The 21,290-nt window shown below is 39.2% G+C and overlaps 1 non-coding gene across 1 annotated transcript; it reads left to right on the top strand.

Moving 5' to 3' along the window:
* The first annotated feature begins 18,656 nt into the window (after nucleotides 1–18,656).
* TRNAS-GGA (transfer RNA serine (anticodon GGA)) lies at nucleotides 18,657–18,728 on the top strand. Its single transcript has one exon. It is a non-coding gene; the product is annotated as a tRNA-Ser (tRNA).
* The last annotated feature ends 2,562 nt before the right edge of the window (nucleotides 18,729–21,290 follow it).

Here is a 21,290-nt window from a genome sequence, read left to right on the forward strand (position 1 = left end):
AGAATGAAGCAGCTGGACAAAGTGGATACAATGCTCAACTGTGGATATGTCTGGTGGTGAAGGTAAAGTCTCATACTGTAAAGAATAATATTACATAGGAACCTGTAATGTTAAGATGAAATGACATAAATTGGTCATGGTTAAGCAGAAGATGGCAAGACTGAACACTGACATTTTAGGAATCAGTGAGCTAAAATGGATGGGAATGGGCAAATTTAACTCAGATGACCTTTATATCTACTACTGCAGGCAAGAATCCCCTAGAAGAAATGGAGCAGCCCTCATAGTCAACAAGAGAGTCCAAAATGCAGTACTTCGGTGCAGCCTCATAAATTACAGAATGATCTCGATCTGTTTCCAAGGCAAATCATTCAACATCGCAGCAATCCAATTCTATACCCAAACCACTGATGCCAAAGAAGCTGAAGTTGACTGGTTCTATGAAGATATACAACACCTTCTAGAACTAACACCAATAAGAGATGTACTTTTCTTTCTCTCTCTCTCTCTCTCTCTCTCTCTTTTTTTTTTTTTGCAATTAGAATGCAATTTTAGGGAAAATGCAAAATTAGGAAGTCAAGAGCTACCTGGAATAACAGGAAAGTTCAGCTTTAGAGTACAAAATGAAGTAGGGCAAAGGCTACCCAAGTTTGGACAAGAAAACACACTGGTCATAGAAAACACTCTTTTCCACTAACCCAAGAGATGACTTGTTCAGTCATGTCTGACTCTTTAAACCCCACAGATTGCAAAAACAAGACCTGGAGTTGACTGTAGCTCAGATCAACAGCTCCTTACTGCAACATTCAGACTGAACAAAGTAGGGAAAACCATTAGGCCATTCAGGTGTGACCTAAATAAAATCCGTTGTAATTATATGATGGAGGTGATGAATAGATTCAAGGGATTAGATCTGATAGAGTGCCAGAAAAACTATGGACAAAGGTTCATAACACTGTAAAGGAGGCATTGACCAAAACCATCCCAAAGAAAAAGAAATGCAAGAATGCAGTGATTGTCTGAGAAGGCTTTAGAAATATAGCTGAGGATAGAAAAGAAACAAAAAGCAAAGGAGAAAGGGAAAGCTAAACCAACTGAATGCAGAGTTCCAGAGAACAGCAAGGAAAGATAATAAGTCCTTCTTAAATGAAGAATGCAAAGAAATAGAGGGAAAGAATGGGAAGGACTAGAGATCTCTTCAAGAAAATTGGAGATACTAAGGAAACATTTCATACAAAGATGGGCACAATAAACGACAGAAATGGCAAGGACCTAACAGAAACAGAAGATATTGAGAAAAGGTGGCAAGAATACACAGAAGAATTAAATTTAAAAGTATAATGGCCTGGATAATCACAATGGGGTGTCCACTCACCTAGAGCCAGACATCGTGGAGTGTGGAAGTTAAGTGGGCCATAGGAAGCATTACTATGAACAAAGCTAGTGGAGGTGATGGAATTTCAGCTGAGCTATTTCAAATCCTAAAAGAATATGCTTTTCCAGGGCTGCTCTCAATATGCCAGCATATCTGGAAAACTCAACAGTGGCCAAAGGACTGGAAAATGTCACTCTTTGTTCCAATGCCAAAGAATGTTCAAACTACCATACAACTCTATTCATTTCACATACTGGCAAGGCAATGCTCAAAATCCTTCAAGCCAGACTTTAAAGATACATGAACTGAGAACTTCCAGATATAGAAACTGGGTTTAGAAAAGGCAGAAGAAGCACAGATCAAATTGCCAACATTCACTGGATCACAGAAAAAGCAAGGTATTCCAGAAAAGCATCTAATTTTGCTTCATTGACTCTCCCAAAGCCTTTGGCTATGTGATCACAACAAATTGTTGTAGTTGTTGTTGTTCAGTCAATGAATTCTGTCCAACTCTTTGTGAGCCCATGGACTACAGCACTTGGCAGGCTCCCCTATACTTCATGATCTCCCAGAGCTTGGTCAAACTAATGTTCAGTGAGTCGGTGATGCCATCCAACAATTGAGTCCTCTGTCGTCCTCCTCTCCTCCTGCCTTCAATCTTTCCCAGCATCAGAGTCTTTTCTAATGCATCAGTTCTTCGCATCAGGTGGCCAAAGTATTGGAGTTTCAGCTTCAGCATCAGTCCTTCCAATGAACATTCAGGACTGATTTCCATTAGGATTAGCTGGTTTTATCTCCTTGCAATCCAAGGGACTCTCAAGAGTCTTCTCCAACACCACAGTTCAAAAGCATCAATTCCTCAGCACTCAGCCTTCTTTGTGGTCCAACTCGCACATCATACATGATTACTGGAACACCCATAGCTTTGACTAGATGGAATTTTGTTGGCAAACTAATGTCTCTGCTTTTTAATATGCTGTCTAGGTTTGTCAGAACTTTTCTTCCAAGGAGCAAGTGTCATAATTTCATAGCTGTAGTCACCAGCTGCAGTAATTTTGGAGCCAAAGAAAATAAAGTCTGCCACTGTTTCCATTGTTTCCTCATCTATTTGCCATGAAGAGATGGGACCGGATGATCTTAGTTTTCTGAATATTGAGTTTTAAGCCAACTTTTTCACTCTCTTTCACTTAAATTAAGAGACCCTTCTGTTCTTCTTCACTTTCTGCCATAAGGGTGGTGTCATCTGCATATCTGAGGTAATTGATATTCCTCCCAGAAATCTTGATTCCAGCTTGTGCTTCATCCAGTCTGGCATTTCTCCTGATGTACACTGCATATAAGTTAAATAAGCAAGGTGACAATATACAGCCTTGATGTACTCCTTTCCCAATCTGTAACCAGTCCATCGTTCCATATCCGGTTCTAACTGTTGTTTCTTGACCTGCATACAGGTTTCACAGGAGGCAGCTAAGGTGGTCTGGTACTCCCATCTCTTGAAGAACTTTCCACAGGTTGTGTTATCCACACAATCAAATGCTTTAGCATAGTCCATGAAGCAGTAGAAGATATTTTTCTGGAATTTCCTTGCAGAAATTTCCTTTTCTGGAATTTTCTTTGATCTAACAGATGTTGCTAATTTGATCTCTGGTTCCCCTTCCTTTTCTAAATCCAGCATGTACATCTAAAAGTTCTCAGTTCACATACTGTTGAAGCCTAGCTTGGAGAATTTTGAGTATTTCTTTGCTAGTATTTGAAATGAGTGTATCTGTAATTCTTAAAGAGATGGGAGTACCAGACCAGCTTGCCTGTTTCCTAAGAAACCTGTATGCAGGTCAAAGTGACAGTTAGACCTGGGCATGGAACAACTGACTGGTTCAAATTTGGCAAAGGAGTATGACAAGGCTGTATACTGCTTATTTGACTTATATATAGAATACATCATGTAAAATGTTGAGCTGGATGAATTATAAAATAGAATCAAGACTTCTAGAACTATCAGCAACCTCGTATATGCATACCACACTAATAGCAAAAAGTGAAAAGGAACCAAATAACCTCTTACAGAAGGTGAAAGAGCAGAGTGAAAAAACTGGCTTGAAACTCAACATTCAAAAAACTAAGATCATGTTATCTGGTCCTGTCACTTCATAGGAAATAGATGGAGGAAAAGTGGGAGAAGAGACAGATTTTATTTTCTTGGGCTCCAGAATCACTGTGGATGGTGACTACAGCCATGAAATTAAACAACACTTGATCTATGACAAACCTAAACAGCCTATTTAAAAGCAGAGACATCACTTTGTCAACAAAGATTCATATGGTCCAAGCTATAGGTTTTCCAGTATTCATGTAAGTATGTGAGAGTTGGAACATAAAGAAAGCTGAGCACTGAAGAACTGATGCTTTCAAGTTGTGTTGCTGAAGAAGACTCTCGAGAGTCTCTTGGACTGCAGAGAGATCAAATTAGTGGATCCTAAAGGAAATCAACCCTGTATATTCTTTGGAAGACTGATGCTGAAGCTGAAGCTCCAATATTTTGGTCACCTGATGTGAAGAGACAACTCATTGGAAAAGACCCTGATCCTGGGAAAAATTAAAAGCAAATGGATAAGGGGTCAGCAGAGAATGAGATGGTTAGACAACCTCACCAACTCAATGGAAATGAATTTTAGGAAACTCAGGAAGATAACGGAGGACAGAGGAGTCTGGTGTGCTGTAGTCCATGCAATCGCAGAGTCAGACATGACAAGTACTTAACAACAATATCAAAAAAGGAGGCAATAATATGCAATTGAGAAAGGACAGTCTATTCAATAAGTGGTGCTGGGAAAACTGGACAGCTACATGTAAAAGAATGAAATTAGAACACTTTTAACACTACACACAAAAATAAACTCAAATTGGATTAGAGATCTAAATGTAAGACTGGATACAATAAAATACAAGAGAGAACAGTCTTTGACATAAACAGCAGCAATTGTATTGATATGTTTGTATCCACCTTCTCCAGTAGTGAAAATAAAAATAAGATAAACAAGCGGGACCTAATTAAACTTAAAATCTTTTGCATGACAGTAGAAATCATAAGCAAATCAAACAAACACCAAAATGGTTGCAATTGACGTGACTGACAGAGGATTATTCTCCAAGATATACAAACACCTCATGCAGTTCAATACTCAAAAACAACCAAATAAAAAACTGGGGAAAAAATCTAAATATACATCTCCCTAAATAAAACATACAGATGGCCAAGACACACATGAAAAGATATTTAACATCGCTAATCATTCAGTTCAGTTCAGTCACTCAGTCATGTCTGACTCTTTGCAACCCCATGAATCACAGCACGCCAGTCCTCCCTGTCCATCACCAACTCCCGGAGTTCACCCAAACTCATGTGCATCAAGTCAGAGATGCCATCCAGCCATCTCATCCTCTGTCGTCCCCTTCTCCTCCTGCCCTCAATCCCTCCCAGCCTCAGGGTCTTTTCCAATGAGTCAACTCTTTGCATGAGGTGGCCAAAGTATTGGAGTTTCAACCTCAGCATCATTCCTTCCAAAGAACACCCAGGACTGATCTTTAGGATGGACTGGTCGGATCTCCTTGCAGTCCAAGGGACTTGCAAGAGTCTTTTCCAGTTAATCATTAGAGAAGTGGAAATCAAAACTACTATGAGGTATCACCTCACACCAGTCAGAATTGCCATGATCCAAAATTCACAAATGTTTGAGAGTCTGGAGAAAAAGGAAACTCATACACTATTGGTGGGAATGTAAATTAGTACAACCACTACAAGGAACAGTATTGAGGTTCCTCTTTAAACTAAAAATTGAACTGCCATATGATCCAGAAAAATCACTTCTGGGCATATATCTGGAGAAAACCATAATTCAAAAAGATATATGCACCTCAGTGTTCAATAGCCAACACATGGCCACAAGCTCAGTGTCCATCAATACAGGAAGAGAGAAAGATTTGGTACATATATACAATGGAACATTCTCTGCTGTAAAAAAAAAAAAAGGAAAGAAAGAAATAATGTCATTTGCAGCAATATGGATGAACCAAGAGATTATCATGATAAGTGAAGTAAATGAGACAGAGAAAGACAATAACGTATATCATTTATATGTGGAATCTAAAATATGACATGAATGAACTTATTTATAAAACAGAAAAAGGCTCACAATCTTTGAAAAAGAAACTTATGATTACCAAAGGGTAAACATTGGTGAGGGGAGGGGATAAATTAGGAGTTTGGAAGTGACATATACACACGAATTTATAATAACCAACAAGGACCTACTATATAGCACAGGGAATTCTACTCAATATTCTATAATAATTTATATGGGAAAATAATCTGAAAAAGAATGGATATATGTATATATATAACTGAATCCCTTTGCTATAAACCTGAAACAAGCAACCATAAATCAACTATACTCCAGTATAAAAATAAACATTTAATTTTTAAAAAGAGGGTAGAATTTAATGACCTTAGCATCACATCAATAGATGTTTGTTTTTTCATTGAACATTTGTATCAATTTGTTGGACAGAGAAGCACTCAGGAAGAGTCAGGTCACTTTATTTCTTTCCAAATCTCTTCATATGACTTATCAAAATTACAGATTTTGTTATTGATTTTGGAGTTCCTATCCATGTAGCTTTTAATTACTCTACCACTTGATCCATGGACATTGTTTTCCCCTGAACAAATGAGAAAAGACACTGTATAGAAAGACAATGTGCATAAGGCTTAGGAGTCTGGTATCTATTGTGGTAACATCTGAATGCTGCTGCTGCTGCTGCTATGTCACTTCAGTCGTGTCAGACTCTGTGCAACCCCATAGACAGCAGCCCACCAGGCTCCCCCATCCCTGGGATTCTTCAAGCAAGAACACTGGAGTGGGTTGCCATTTCCTTCTCCAATGCATGAAAGTGAAAAGTCAAAGTGAAGTCGCTCAATCATGTCTGACTCATAGCGACCCCATGGACTGCCCCTACCAGGCTCCTCCGTCCATGGGATTTTCCAGGCAAGAGTACTGGAGTGGGGTGCCATTGCCTTCTCTGGAGGAGTTCCATAACCTTCCCTAAAATCCCTCATGCTACACTTTTGCAGTCAAAACTTCCCTTGATTTATAATCCTTGTAGCCACTAATTTATTCTCCATCGATGTAGCTTTATTTTTTTCAAGAAACTCAAATGAATCAATTTATTCAGTATGCTGACTTTTGAGATTGACTTGTATCTTGTTTCATAATTTGAGATTCATCCATATGGTTGCATGTATCAATAGTTACTTCGTTTCTATTTTTATTTTGTCTATTTTCCCTTGTTTATATATTCCCTCAGTTCAGTTCAGTCGCTCAGCTGTGTCCAACTCTTTGCGATTTAATGAATTGCAGCACGCCAGACATCCCTGTCCATCACCAACTCCTGAAGTTTAACAAACTCATGTCCATTGTTGAGTGATGCCATTCAGCCATCTCATCCTCTGTTGTCCCCTTCTTCTCCCTTCAGTCTTTCCAAAATCAGGGTCTTTTCAAATGAGTTGGTTCTTTGTATCAGGCGGCCAAGTATTGGAGTTTCAGCTTCAACATCAGTCCTTCCAATGAACACCCAGGACTGATCCCCTTTAGGATGGACTGTCTGATCTCCTTGCAGTTCAAGAGAATCTCAAGAATCTTCTCCAGCACCACAGTTCAAAAGCATCAGTTCTAAGGTGCTCAGTTTTCTTTATAGTCCAACTCTCACATCCATACATGACTACTAGAAAAACCATAGCCTTGACTAGATGGACATTTTTTGGCAAAGTAATGTCTCTGCTTTTTAATATGCAGTCTAGATTGGTCATAACTTTCCTTCCAAAGATTGAACATCTTTTAACTTCATGGCTGCAGCCACCATCTGCAGTGAATTTGAAGGCCAAAAAAATAAAGTCTGTCACTGTTCCCACTATTTCCCCATCAATTTGCCATGAGGAAATGGGACTAGATATCATGATCTTAGTTTTCTGAATGCTGAGCTTTAAACCAAATTTTTCACTCTCCTCTTACACTTTCATTGAGAGACTCTTCAGTTCTTCGCTTTCTGCCATAAGGGTGGTGTCATCTGCATTTATAACATTATTGACATTTCTCCCAGCAATCTTGATTCTGGCTTGTGCTTCATTAAGTCTAGCACTTCTCATGATGTACTCTGCATAGAAGTTAAATAAGTAGGGTGACAATATGCAGATTAGACTTACTCTTTTCCTGATTTGGAACCAGTCTGTTGTTCCATGTCCAGTTCTAACTGTTGCTTCCTGACCTGCATACAGATTTCTCAGGAGACAGGTCAGGCGGTCTGGTATTCCATCTCTTTAAGAATTTTTCATAGTTTGTTGTAATCCACACAGTCAAAGGCTTTGGCATAGTCAATAAAATAGAAATATATGTTATTCTGGAACTCTCTTGCCTTTTCACTGATCCAGTAGATGTTGGCAATTTGATCTCTGGCCTTTGCTAAATCCAGCTTGAACATCTGCAAGTTAATGGTTCATGTATTGTTGAAGCCTGGCTTGGAGAATTTTGAGCATTACTTTGCTAGCATGTGAGATGAGTACAGTTGTGTGGTAGTATGAGCATTCTTTGGCATTGCTTTTCTTTGGATTGTAATGAAACCTGATCTTTTCCAGGTCTGTGACCACTGCTGAGTTGTCCAAATTTGCTGACATATTGAATGTAGCACTTTCACAGCATCATCTTTTAGGATTTGAAATAGCTCCACTGGAATTCCATCACCTCCACTAGCTTTGTTCATAGTGATGCTTCCTAAAACACTTGACTTCACATTCCAGGATGTCTGGCTCTAGATGAGTGATCACACCACTGTGATTATCTGGGTCATGAAGATTTTTTTTTTGTACAGTTCTTCTGTGTATTCTAGCCACCTCTTCTTAATAGCTTCTGCTTCTGTTAGGTCCATATATAACTTCTGTATTTTTTGAGCCAGTTTTTGCATGAAATATTCCCTTGGTATCTCTAATTTTCTTGAAGAGATCTCTAGTCTTTCCAATTTTATTGTTTTCCTCTATTTCTTTGCACTGATCACTGAGGAAGGCTTTCTTTTCTCTTATTGCTATTCCTTGGAACTATACATTCAAACGGAGAAGGCAATGGCACCCCACTCCAGTGCTCTTGCCTGGAAAATCCCATGGGCGGAGGAGCCTGGTAGGCTGCAGTCCATGGGGTTGCTAAGAGTCGAACACGACTGAGTGACTTTACTTTCACTTTTCACTTTCATGCATTGGAGAAGGAAATGGCAACCCACTCCAGTCTTCTTGCCTGGAGAGTCCCAGGGACGGGGGAGCCTGGTGGGCTGCCGTCTATGGGGTCGCACAGAGTCGGACACGACTGAAGCAACTTAGTAGTAATAGTAGTATACATTCAAATGGGTATATCTTTCCTTTTCTCCTTTGCTTTTTGCTTCTCTTCTTTTCATAGCTATTTGTAAGGCCTGCTCAGACAACCATTTTGCCTTCTTGTATTTTTTTTTCTTGGGTATGGTCTTCATATCTGCCTCTTGTACAATGTCAGGAACCTCCATCCATAGTTCGTCAGGCACTCTATCACATCTAATCCCTTGAATCTATTTATCTCTTCCACTGTATAATTGCGATAGATTTTATTTAGGTCATACCTGTATGGTCTAGTGGTTTTCCCTACTTCAATTTATGTCTGGATTTGGCAATAAGGAGTCGTGGTTTGAGCCACAGTCAGCTCTTGGTCTTATTTTTGCTGACTGTATAGAACTTCTCCATCTTTGGCTGCAAAGAATAAATCAATCTATTGGTCACCAGCATTGACCATCTGGTGATGTCCATGTGTAGAGTCTTCTCGTGTTGTTGGAAGAGGGTATTTACTATGACCAGGGTGTTTGCTTAGTAAAACTTTGTTAGCCTTTGCCCTGCTTCATTCTGTACCACAAGGCCAAATATGCCTGTTACTCCAGGTATTTCTTGCCTCCCTACTTGGGCATTGCAGTCCCCTATAATGAAAAGGACATTTGGGTGTTAGTTCTAGAAGGTTTTGTAGGTCTTCATATAACCATTGAACTTCAGCTTCTTCAGTATTACTCATCGGGACACGGACTTGGATTACTGTGATATTGAATGGTTTGCCTTGGAAATGGACAGAGTTCATTCAGTCTTTGAAATAGCATCCAAATACTGCATTTCAGTCTCTTTTGTTGTCTATGATGAGTACTCCATTTCTTCTAAGGGATTCTTGCTCACAGTAGTAGATATAATGGTCATATGAGTTAAATTCACCCATTTCAGTCCATTTTAGTTCACTGATTCCTAAAATGTTTATGTTCACCCTTGCCACCACCTGTTTGACTGCTTCTAATTTACCTTGATTCATGGACCTAACATTCCAGGTTCTTATGCAATATTGCTCTTTACAGCATTGGACTTTTCTTCTATCGCTTATCGCATACACAACCGGGTGTTGTTTTTGCTTTGGCTCTGTCTCTTCTTTGTTTCTGGAGTTATTTCTCTACTGATCTCCAGTAGCATATCGGGCACCTACCGACCTGGGGAGTTCATTGTTCAATGTCCTATCTTTTTGCCTTTTCATACTAGTCAGGGTTCTCAAGGTAAGAATACTGATGTGGTTTGCCATTCTCTTCTCTAGTGGACCACATTTTGTCAGAACTCTACCAGGACCCTACATGTCTTGGGTTGCCCTACACAGCATGGCTCATTATTTAATTGAGTAAGACAAGGCTGTGGTTCATGTGATGGGATTGGTTAGTTTTCAGCAATTGCAGTTTTCAGTCTATCTGCCCTCTTATGGAGAAGGATAAGAGGCTATGGAAGCTTCCTGATGGGAGAGACTGACGGGGAAAAGGTCTTGTTCTGATGGGCCATGCTCAGTACAGTTCAGTTCAGTTCAGTCGCTCAGTCGTGCCCGACTCTTTGTGATCCCATGAATCGCAGCAGGCCAGGCCTCCCTGTTCATCACCAACTCCCAGAGTTCACTCAGACTCGCGTCCATTGAGTCAGTGATGCCATCCAGGCATCTCATCCTCAATCGTCCCCTTCTTCTCCTGCCCCCAATCCCTCCCAGCATCACAGTCTTTTCCAATGAGTCAACTCTTTGCATGAGGTGGCCAAAGTACTGGAGTTTCAGCTTTAGCATCATTCCTTCCAAAGAACACCCAGGAGTGATCTCCTTCAGAATGGACTGGTTGGATCTCCTTGCAGTCCAAGGGACTCTCAAGAGTCTTCTCCAACACTACAGTTCAAAAGCATCAATTCCTCGGCGCTCAGCCTTCTTCACAGTCCGACTCTCACGTCCATACATGACCACTGGAAAAACCATAGCCTTGACTAGACGAACCTTAGTCAGCAAAGTAATATCTCTGCTTTTGAATATGCTCTCTAGGTTGGTCATAACTTTTCTTCCAAGGAGTAAGTGTCTTTTAATTTCATGGGTGCAATAACCACCTGCAGTGATTTTGGAGCCCTGAAAAATAAAGTCACACTATTTCCACTGTTTCTCCATTTCCCATGTAGTGATGGGGCCGGAGGCCATGATCTTCATTTTCTGAATATTGAGCTTTAAGCCGACTTTTTCACTCTCCTCTTTTACTTTCATCAAGAGGCTTTTTAGTTCCTCTTCAATTTCTGCCATAAGGGTGATGTCATCTGCATATCTGAGGTTATTTTTTTCTCCCGGGAATCTTGATTCCAGCTTGTGTTTCTTCCAGCCTAGCGTTTCTCATGATGTACTCTGCATAGAAGTTAAATAAGCAGGGTGGCAATATACAGCCTTGACATACTCCTTTTCCTATTTGGAACCAGTCTGTTGTTCCATGTCCATTTCTAACTGTTGCTTCCTGACCTGCATATAGGTTTCTCAAGAGGCAGGCTAGGTGGTCTTGTATTCCCATCTCTTTCAGAATTTTCCAGTTTATTGTGATCCACGCAGTCAAAGGCTTTGGCATAGTCAATAAAGCAGAAATAGATGTTTTTCTGGAACTCTCATCCATGATCCAGTGGATGCTGGCAATTTGATCTCTGGTTCCTCTGCCTTTTCTAAGACCTGCTTGAACATCTGGAAGTTCACAGTTCACGTATTGCTGAAGCCTGGCTTGGAGAATTTTCAGCATTACTTTACTAGCATATGAGATGAATGGAATTGTGAGGTAGTTTGAGCATTCTTTGGCATTGCCTTTCTTTGGGATTGGAATGAAAACTGACTTTTCTCCTTTGCTTTTTGCTTCTCTTCTTTTCACAGCTATTTGTAAGGCTTCTCCAGACAGCCATTTTGCTTTTTTGCATTTCTTTTCCATGGGGATGGTCTTGATCCCCGTCTCCTGTACAATGTCATGAAACTCATTCCATAGTTCTTCAGGCACTCTATCTATCAGATCTAGGCCCTTAAATCTATTTCTCACTTCCACTGTATAATCATAAGGGATTTGATTTAGGTCATACCTGAATGGTCTAGCGGTTTTCCCTACTTTCTTCAATTTAAGTCTGAATTTGGTAATAAGGAGTTGATGATCTAAGCCACAGTCAGCTCCTGGTCTTGTTTTTGTTGACTATATAGAGATTCTCCATCTTTTGCTGAAGAGAATATAATCAATCTGATTTCGGTGTTGACCATCTGGTGATGTCCATGTGTAGAATCTTCTCTTGTGTTGTTGGAAGTGGGTGTTGCTATGACCAGTGCATTTTCTTGGCAAAACTCTATTAGTCTTTGCCCTGCTTCATTCTGCATTCCAAGGCCAAATTTGTCTGTTACTCTAGGTGTTACTTGACTTCCTACTTTTGCATTCCAGTCCCCTATAATGAAAAGGACATCTTTTTGGGGTGTTAGTTCTAAAAGGTCTTGTAGGTCTTCATAGAACCGTTCAACTTCATCTTCTTCAGCGTTACTGGTTGGGGCATAGACTTGGATAACTGTGATATTGAATGGTTTGCCTTGGAAACGAACAGAGATCATTCTGTCATTTTTGAGATTGCATCCAAGTACTGCATTTTGGACTCTTTTGTTGACCATGATGGCTATTCCATTTCTTCTGAGGGATTCCTGCCCGCAGTAGTAGATAAAATGGTCATCTGAGGTAAATTCACCCATTCCAGCCCATTTTAGTTTGCTGATTCCTAGAATGTTGACGTTCATTCTTGCCATCTCCTGTTTGACCACTTCCAATTTGCCTTGATTCATAGACCTGACATTCCAGGTTCCTATGCAATATTGTTCTTTATGGCATCGGACCTTGCTTCTATCACCAGTCACATCCACAGCTGGGTACTGTTTTTGCTTTGGCTCCATCCCTTCATTCTTTCTGGAGTTATTTCTCCACTGATCTCCTGTAGCATATTGGGAACCTAATGATCTGGGGAGTTCCTCTTTCAGGATCCTATCATTTTGCCTTTCCCTAGTGTTCATGGGGTTCTCAAGGCAAGAATACTGAAGTGGTTTGCCATTCCGTTCTCCAGGGGACCACATTCTGTCAGACCTCTCCACCATGACCTGCCTGTCTTGGGTTGCCCTGCAGGCATGTCTTAGTTTCATTGAGTTAGACAAGGCTGTGGTCCTAGTGTGATTAGATTGACTAGTTTTCTGTGAGTATGGTTTCAGTGTGTCTGCCCTCTGATGCCCTCTTGCAATACCTACCATTTTACTTGGGTTTCTCTTACCTTGGGTGTGGGGTATCTCTTACCTTGGGTGTGGAGTATCTCTTACCTTGGGCATGGAGTATCTCTTACCTTGCGCATGGGGTATCTCTTCATGGCTGTTCGAGACAAGCACAGCCGCTGTTCCTTACCTTGGATGAGGGGTATCTCCTCCCGCCGCCCTTCCTGACATTCAGCGTGGGATGGCTCCTCTAGGCCCTCCTGCGCCCCCGGGAGCCACCACTCCTCAGGTGTGGGGTTGCTCCTCTCTGCCATCACCCCATGCTCAGTAAATCTTTAATCCAATTTTCTGCTAAAGGGTGAGGCTGTGTTACCTCCCTGTTGTTTGACCTGAGGCCAAACTCCTGTGAAGGTAATGAAGATACTGATGATCTCCTTCAAAATGTCCCATACATGCACTGCTAAACTGAGTGCCCCCAACCCTGCAGCAGCCCAGTGCTGAACCTTGCCTCTGCCAGAGACTCCTGGACATTCATGAGCAAGTCTGAGTCAGTCTCTTGTGGGGTCACTGGAGCGCCAGCTGCGTGGTGCTGAAGTGTCTTTGAGGAGATCCCCCAATCCAAGGGCAAAGGAGAAGCCCCAACAAGATGGTAGGAGGGGCAAATTCACATTTAGAATCAAACCCAATACCCACCAAAGATGCTCAGAAGGCTCAAACATAACTTGTGCACACCAGGACCTAGATACCCCACAAAGACTGAGACAGAACTGTGTTTGGGTGTCTCCTGAGGAGGTATGGGTCAGCTGTGGACTGCTACAGAGGCATGGATTCTGGGCACAGTAGACCCAGGTATAGCAAAAGCCCTCTTAGAGGAGGTCCTCATTAACCCACAATAGAGCCAACAGAACTTACACAGGACTGGGGAAACAGACTCTTGGAAGGGCACAAACAGAGCCCTGTGTGCACCAGGATCCAGGAGAAAGGATATATTCCCTAGTTCCAGGATATTTTGGTTGCTTTCATGGCTTAGTGATTAGAAATGTAACTTTTATACACACTGTATATATTTCTTTATACAAGAACATCAATACATAACGCACATAGATACAAATCATGTATTAAGATGTACATACAATTCGCTGATGTTCAGTGTATTTCTAGAGTTATGCAACAATTCATCAATAAGTTTTAGGACATTTTTATCACCCAATTGTAATGTTATCTTTAATATTTTAAGGACTGTCAAAATGTTTTCCAAAGGAGTTGCCTCATTTTATAGCCAAGTCAGCATTGTATGGTGGTTCCAGCTTCTCCATGTCCTTATGAAAAACTGGTTTGTTTCTGAGTGTTTTACTATAACAGTCCTACTGGGTGTGTAGCGATTTTATTGTAGTTTGATTTGCATTTCCTATGCCTGGAGAATCCCAGGGACGGGGGAGCCTGGTGGGCTGCTGTCTATGGGATCGCACAGAGTCGGACACTACTGAAGCGACTTAGCAGCAGCATGGTTACTGATGTAAAGCATCTTTCATGTACTTTTTGTATATATTCTCTGGATAAATATTTAAATCTTTTTCCTTTTTAAAAATGGGATATTTTTCTTTTGTCTTATTATTTGTCAGAGCTCTTTATTTCAGCTACAAATATCATCAGATACATATAGGTAAAATACCCAGGTATTTTCTTTTATTGTCTTTCTGCTTTCTTAATGGTATCTTCTGGAACAAAATAATAATAATTATTATTATTATAATGAAGTTTAATTTTTCTGTATTTTTATTTTGTCCTTCGTGCCTTTGGTGTCTCTAGGTGAAAATTTTGATTCACACAAGGACACAGAGGTTTGTTACATTTTCTTCCAAGACTTCATGGCTTTAGATCTTATATTTAAATCTATGTTCCATTTAGAATTAATTTTTGTGTATAGTTAAGCTTCATCCTTTTGCATGTGGATACCCAACTTAATTTCTGAAGATTGTTTTCTCGCAATAAAATTGCCTTGGCATATGTGTCAAAATCAATTTATGATAAATATGAAGGCTTATTTCTGACTCTCAGTCCTGATCTATTGATCTATATATTTACCCTTATGCCATCACATCACCACATTGTTTTGACTACTGTATCGTCACACCAAATTTTAATTTGGGAAGTGTGAGTCCTCCAACTCTATTCTTATTCAGAATTTTGGGGTTCCATGTTTTCCACTAAGAGTTTTAGGATCGTCTTGTCAGTTTCTATAAAAGAGAAATCTGGAATTTTGATAGATACTGCATTAAATCTGCAGACCAGTTTGGATAATACTGCCACTTTAAACATTAAGTCTTCTGATCTATAGACATGGGTTTTTTGGCAAATATTTAGATTTTTAATTTCTTTCAAAAATCATTCATCAGTCAGTTCTGTTCAGTCGCTCAGTCGTGTCCAACTCTTTGCAGTTCAATGGAGTGCAGCACACCAGGCTTCCCTGTCCATCACCAACTCCTAGAGCTTGCTCAAACTCATGTCCATTGGGTTGGAGATGCCATGCAACCATCTCATCCTTTGTCATGCCCTTCTCCTCCTGCCTTCAGTCTTTGCCAGCATCAGGGTCTTTTCCAATGAGTTGGTTCTTACCATCAAGTTGCCAAAGTGTTGGAGTTTCAGCTTCAGTCCTTCGAATGAATATTCAGGACTGATTTCCTTTACGACTGACTAATTGGATCTCCTTGCAGCCCAACTGGCTCTCAAGAGTCTTCTCCAACACCACAGTTCAAAAGCATCAATTCTTCGGCGCTCAGCCTTCTTCACAGTCCAACTCTCTCACATCCATACATGACTACTGGAAAAACCATAGCCCTGACCAAATGGACCTTTGTTGGCAAAGTAATGTCTCTGCTTTTTAATATGCTGTCTTGGTTAGTCATAGCTTCTCTTCCAAGGAACAAGCATCTTTTAATTTCATGGCTGCAGTCACCAGCTGCAGTGATTTTGGAGCCCCCAAAAATAAAGTCTGTCACTGTTTCGCTGGTTTCCTCATCTATTTAACATGAAATGATGGGACCAGATGCCATATCTTAGTTTTCTGAATGTTGAGTTTTAAACCAACTTTTTAACTCTGCTGTTTCACTTTCATCAAGAGGCTCTTTAGTTCTTACTTTCTGCGATAAGGGTGGTGTCATCTGCATATGTGAGGTTATTGATATTTCTCCCGGCAATCTTAATTCCAGCTTGTGCTTCATCCAGCCTGGCATTTGACATGATGTACTCTACATATAAGTTAAATAAGCAGGGTAACAATATACAGCCTTGACGTCTTATTTTCCTGATTTGGAACCAATCCATTGTTCCACATACAGTTCTAACTGTTGCTTCTTGACCTGCAGGAGGCTTTCACCTTTTATATGTTTACCTTCTGTAGTATTGCCCTCTTTTACTGATACTATTGTTAATTTCAGTCTTTTACTTTGGTCAGACTAGGAAGTGGTTATACATTTCTTAGTACTATCTCAGAACCATCTATTGTCTCCACTGATTCAATTTTGTTTTTACATAACTATTTTTGTTCTTTTTTTATTTTCTTTTGCTTGGTTTTTGTTACTCTTCTCTAGTTTCTCAAGGCAGAAGCTCTGATTATTAAGATCTTTATTATTTTAATACAAATATTTATTGCTATAAATTTCCCTTTAGAACTACTTTAGCTGCATTCCACACATTTTAATGTGTAGTAATTCTAGTAAAAAATATGTTTCGTTTTTATTTGTGACTCACATTTATCACCATTATTTATACTGAAGTAAAGTGTTTAATTTCAACCTATTTGGGGATTATCCAGCTATTTTCCTGTTGATAATTTCTACGTTAGGCCTGACATTATCAGAAACATACTTTGTATCATTTCCTATATAATCTAAAAATACTTTTAGATTTTTTTTTTAAGGGTTGGTTTATGGTCCAAAGTATGGTCTATCTTAGGATATATGCCATGAACATGTGCAATATCTGTTCTGCAGTTGCTGAGTAGAGTGTTGTATAAATATCAATTGATTTCTAGTTCAGAGATTGGCACACTTTTTATTACAGTGAAAAGTAGTAAATATTTTACAATTTCCAGACTAAGGGATAATATTGAAGATATTTGTAGGTATTAAAAAAAAAAAAAAAAAAACATTCTTTACTCAGGGACCAGGCCAAAAAAAGTTGGCAGTCCAGATTTTCTTGGTAAGCCACAGTTTGTTAACCTCTGTTCTAGTTAGTTGATGGTATTTTTGCATCCTTGAAAATTTTATATCTGCTCTATCAATTACAGAGGAGTGTTGATATCTTCAAATATAATTCTGGACTTCTTTATTTTTCCTTTTTAAGTAAGTTTAGTATTTCTTTTATTCTGGCTCTCTCTACAAATAATGATACTTTCAAGATTGCCATGGATTTGGAGTTTATTGACTTTTCTGAAACTGAATGTATGCCTTTCACCAAATTTGGGATGCTTTCAACTACTGTTTCTTCGAGTATGCTTTATGTAATTCATTCTCCTCTTTCAGGAATTCCAATGACAAAAATATTAAATATATAAGTATTATTTCACAAGAGTCTAAGGCTTTTTTCAGTTTTTTTTTTTTTTAAATTTTTGTTTCCACTGGATAATTTCTATTGTTCTGTCTTCAATTTTACTGTCTCTTTCTTCTTTCCTCCTCCTTCTCTCCAGTCTAATATTGAGCTCATCTAATAATTTTTTAATTTCAGATATTTATTTCTAAATTCATCATTTGCTTCTGTTTTATGCTTTCTATTTCTCTGCTTAAAGCATCTAATCTCCCATTCATTTCAATAATGTTTGTATTTACCTCATAAGCATGATTATAATAACTTCTTTGAAGTCACAATGCAGTATTTCCAGCATCTGTATCATCTCAGGATTCTCTTCAACAGATTGTCTTTTCCTTTGATAACTGGTCCAATTTTCCTGATTCTTGGTCATATTGTCCTGGGTTTGGATATTTTGGGTAATCTGGATTGTATCCTGGACATTTGGAAGCTATACTGTAAGAAATTGGGTCTTCTTTATACAAATGGCCAAGAGGCACATGAAAAGATGCATGACATCATTATTACAGAAATGCAAATCAAAATTACAATGAGATACGACCTCATATAAGTCAGAATAGTGAGTGAAAGTGAAGTTGCTCAGTCATGTCCGACTCTTTGTGACCCCATGGACTGTAGCCTACCAGGCTCCTCTGTCCATGGGATTTTCCAGGCAATAGTACTGGAGTGGATTGCCATTTCCTTCTCCAGGGGATCTTCCTAACCCAGGGATTGAACCCAGGTCTCCCGCATTGTAGACAGACGCTTTACCGTCTGAGCCACCAGGGAAGTCAGAATGGCCATCATCAAAAAATCTGCAAGCAATAAATCCTGGACATGGTGGAATAAAAGAAACTCTCCTACACTGTTAACAGGAATGTAAATTGGTACAGCCACTATGGAGAACAGTATGGAGATTCCTTAAAGAACTAAAGATAGAGCCACCATATGATCCAGCAGTCCCATTCATCCTTGGGAACATTATCTGAAGAAAAACATGGCTTGAAGGGAAACATTCACTTCAGTGTTCACTGCAGTACTATTTACAATAGCCAAGACATGGAAGGGCTTCCCTGGTGGCTCAGAGGTTAAAGTGTCTGCCTGGAATGCAGGAGACCTGGGTTCGATCCCTGGGTTGGGAAGATCCCCTGGAGAAGGAAATGGCAACCCACTCCAGTACTCTTGCCTGGAGAATCCCATGGAGGGAGGAGTCTGATAGGCTACAGTCCATGGGGTCGCAAAGAGTCGGACATGACTGAGTGACTTTACTTACTTACTTACTTGAGACATGGAAGCCACCTAAATATCCATTGACAGATGGGTGGATAAAGATGTGATACATATATACAACGAAATATTACTCAGCCATTAAAAAATAATGCAATTTTCAGCAACATGGATGAACCTAGAGATCATACTAAGTGAAACAAGTCAGACAAAGACAAATACCATATGAAATCGCTTATTTGTGGAATCTAAAAAATGATACAAACGAACTTATTTACAAAACAGAAACAAACTCACAGACTGAGAGAACAAACTCATGGTTACTAGGGGGAAGGAAGGGAGAAGGATGGGTTGGGAGTTTGGGATTTACATGTACAAACTGCCATATTTATTAATGAAATAAAATGACTTTCCATTAAAAAAAAGGAATTGGGTCTTCTTAAAATTGAGGGGACAACTGATTTTTATTTTAATAGGCAATCAGCTCATGTACAGAATGCAAGTGAGACTGTCCTCTACAGGTCATGATTCTAACGTAAGGAAAGTTTTCAAAGTGTTTACTATGTTGAGTATAGCTTTTATATGAGCAACTCAGAGGATGAACAAGGACCCAACTATAGGGTCTTACTCCAAATAGTGTGGTTTGTATGGTAGTCCATTTTCAAACCCTTGGCTGTGCTTCTTGGGTATGTTCTGCACACACTCAAGGGGTATGAATTTAGGACTCTTTTATGGGATATCCATGACACTCTGCAGCTTTTGTGGACTGACAGTTTGTTTGTTTGGGTGATATTGTTTTTGGTTGCTCTGAACAAAAATGGTAAGATTCTCTCAGTCTCTTGGCCTCTCATGTTCTTGTGCAGTGCCATATATCTGGGCCTATTCCTGGAGCAAGGTAAAGAGAGAAGAGATAGAAAAAAATATTGAAAATTCTCCTACATTCTTTGTATAAAAAGATTCTTTTGTTCCTAAATCCAGAGCACTAAGTATTTTTCTCATCTCTAGGTATCTGTGCCACTTTGGCTCTGCAGTATTGTAGTTCTGCAATGGGGCTGGTTTTGCAGCAGTGCTAGGAAAATTTCAAAAAGGAAAAATGAATTACCCCTATTTTATTGAGCTCACAAGTGGTTTTTTTCTTGAAGTTGTTGTCAGAAAGACAGGTTATAGGAGATTTTATTGATGGTATCCATCATCCAGTTTACTGTGTCAGATAGTGGGGAGATAAAGAAAAAAAGGCAAAACACAAAAAACTACAAACTACATTAGTTGTTCTTCAAGATTTAACATCTTTCCCAATTTTCTTGCTGTTATTTACTTTTCAGATCCCTCAAGCAGTTGCTTTTTGTATTTTGTCAAGTTTTAAGTAGTAATCAATTGCAGCGTTCTTACTCCAAATAGAAGTTTTAGTTCTTTGCTTTGTAATTCTGAGGCAACACACATACCACAGACTATAAAAACAGGAGTTCTACAAAAAAAAAAAAAAAAGGACTACTACTATGTACTTCTAAAGAATAAATGTTCTAATTTATTTAGTTGCTAAAGGTACAGTGTTTGTTGTTAGCATTACATCATTTCAGTTCAGTTGCTCAGTCATATCTGACTCTTTATGAGCCCATGGACTGCAGCACGCCAGGCTTCCCTGTCCATCACCAATTCCTGGAGCTTACTCAAACTCATGTCCATTGAGTCAGTGATGCCATCCAACCATCTCATCCTCTGTTGTCCCCTTCTTCTCACACCTTCAATCTTTTCCAGCATCAGGGCCTTTTCAAATGAGTCAGTTCTTTGCATCAGGTGGCCAAAGTATTGGAGTTTCAGCTTCAACATCAGTTCTTCCAATGAATATTCAGGACTGATCTCCTTTAGAATGCACTGGTTGGATCTCCTTGCTGTCCAAAGGACTTTTAAGAGTCTTCTCCAACATAGGGTTGAGCATAGCATAGCATTACATAGGGTTGAGCATAGCATTACATAGGGTTGAGCATTTTTGGGAACAGAGCTCAGGTTTATGAGCATTTAACTTCTTATCTTAGGAGTCATAAACTGAAATTGCCATTTCTAAAGAGTGTATTTTTTCCTAGAATCTTGATTTCCTTGAAACCCTTTATAAAACTTCAGAGACAAATTATCATAATTGATTATACTGTGATATCTGAATAAATTAAACAGTATTTTAATGTTACTATGATAATATTTTGTGAGATTCATAATTAGTTTTTTATTCTAAAAAGATAAGCTGGCCAAACATCTCTCAAGTGGTCATGCAATAGTGCTGAGGGACATTCCAAGGAAATATCTGTTTATGAATTTTAAATTATCTACTCCCTCATAAATTTTAAAAAAATCCAACATATATGTTGCAATTGAAATTTATCATTATCAAATGATTTGAAAAAATGAACCTACTTAGAATTATTTTTATCAATACTTCTCTTTACAGGTGTCTCAAAGTATATTCTTTAACTTTTAAAATAATA

The sequence above is a fragment of the Ovis canadensis genome, chromosome 2, assembly GCF_042477335.2.
Source record: "Ovis canadensis isolate MfBH-ARS-UI-01 breed Bighorn chromosome 2, ARS-UI_OviCan_v2, whole genome shotgun sequence".
NCBI lineage: Eukaryota > Metazoa > Chordata > Mammalia > Artiodactyla > Bovidae > Ovis > Ovis canadensis.